The sequence below is a fragment of the Arachis ipaensis genome, chromosome B6 (assembly GCF_059453495.1).
Source record: "Arachis ipaensis isolate K30076 ecotype BB chromosome B6, ASM5945349v1, whole genome shotgun sequence".
Classification (NCBI taxonomy): Eukaryota; Viridiplantae; Streptophyta; class Magnoliopsida; order Fabales; family Fabaceae; genus Arachis; species Arachis ipaensis.
The window spans coordinates 59,975,475-59,977,581 of NC_142441.1; positions in this window are offsets into that span (position 1 = coordinate 59,975,475).

A 2,107-nucleotide genomic window follows, 5' to 3' on the forward strand; every position below is an offset into this window, starting at 1 on the left:
GGGCGTGCCACTTGGTATCGAAGGCGTGGCACGCCACTCACTATTCTTCACTTAGGCGTGCCACTTGAATCCCAGGCGTGGCAGGCCGGTGCCATTCAGAGAGCAAAGAAGCATTGGGGCGTGCCACTTGAGTTCGTGGCGTGGCACGCCAAACAGAGGAACCACTCACTCATAAAGGGGCGTCGCACACCAGACCCTGGGCGTGCCACGCTAGTTCAACTTTTCAGAGAAGCTTAGCCAAGCATAGAGCAAGGGTGTGGCACGCCAGACCCTGGGCGTGCCACGCTAGTTCAAGTTTCCAGAGGACAAGGGAAAAGGAAAAAGGCTAGGGCATGCCACTTGAGCTCGAAGGCGTGGCACGCCAAGGTTGTTAAAGAGACGAGTGTGCCACTTGAAGGGCTGGGCGTGGCACGCCAAGCTAAAAGCAAAGAGCACGTGACACGCCACTAGAGCGCCAATCACACGCCAGCTGGGAGATCACACTTATCGAGCTTCTTTTCCTTCCAAAATGTAATTTTTATTTTTCACTTTTGTAATTCTTTTATTTTACTAGGAGTAGTATAAATACTCCCAAGGAGTACTGAAAAAGCGGGTTAAGCAGTCAGTTTTAGATCCACTTTTACACTTCACTTTTGAGTACTTTTCGAGCTATGAGTAGCTAACTTCCCTCTCATTGAGAGAGGGAGCTCTGTTGTACTTGATGGATTGATAATAGTGAAATTCTTCTTCTCTTCATCTTCTCTTTGATTTGCTAGAAGGAATTTCGTTCTTAATACTTAGTGTTCAATTATCTTGGAAAAGAGATTGAATGCAATTGGGTTTCATGGGAACCTTGGGAAAGGAAACATGAAACCATGCTTGAAATCCCTTCTCACACTTGAGTAGAATCTGGGTTTTGGGGTTTCGATATGTGACATATAATCCTCCCTCTACTTGGACCTACAATGGTGTGTGGTATAATCAGGGACCAAGCATATCTCTCTTCATGAGCAATTAGACCAAGGAATTGGCTATTGATCAAGATCTGAGAGATTGAGTCACCAAGGGATTGGGGCTCAATCAATCATGATTGCCAAGAGGTCAATGAGTTGCATGATTGAAGAGGATATAAGCTAGATTTGATCCAAAGAGACAACATCTCCCAATCTCAATGAATTTCCCCATTCTTATATATCCATTTCTTTACAGCTTAATTTTACATTCAGCAATCCCCCATTCCCATTTACATTCAAGTCATTTATGATTCTGCACTTTACATTCTGCCATTTCTATTTCTGCACTTTATTGCTTTTCTTTATATTCTAGTCATTTACAATTCTGCACCTCACAATTTTATTGATCCGCTTGACGAATTCATCAATTGATTAAAACTGCTCGAATTTGCCAATCTCTGTGGATACGATCCCACTCCACTGTGGGTTATTACTTGATGATAATTTTGGTGCGCTTGCCAAAAGAACGGATTCACTCATTTTTAAATGGGGTGTCAATTTGACTCATCAGATATTCATTAATAAAAGGCTTTATAGCAGCACCCTAATTCACACTTCAAGGAACATTTTATTATGCAGCTTTTATTATTGAGCTAATCATTAAATCAAACAAGTACCACCACTGAATTTCATTCTAATTCCTACAACATTGGACAATCACTTTCTGTGTCAAACATTTTTCTTTTATTCATGCAGAAGAGAACAAAACAGAATTTAAGCAAATGATTGATAACAAGCACAATACAGGCTAGCATTCTTAGCAAACATCTCCACTTACACCTAATTGAACACTTCAACAAGACATATAGGAATCTCCAAGTTAAAACACAGCAAAAAGGATTAAGTGTCTATACAACCTGGGAATGTCTCTCAGCTTTTCTTCTATCATCATTATTTCTCTCTGTTGTACCTCCTTGGGATGATGATGCAGATTCCTTCTCAAGGTTGAATGTTTTCCTACACAATCCTTATAAGTTCCTTGTTTCCCAAGCCCTTATGCAAATGGTTAATATGCAGAATTTGTTTGTAGGCTTTTGAACTTAATTTGGTATGTGAACACCAAACTTAGTTCCTTGCCAATGTCTCTTATGCAACAAGTCAACCATTTATATGAA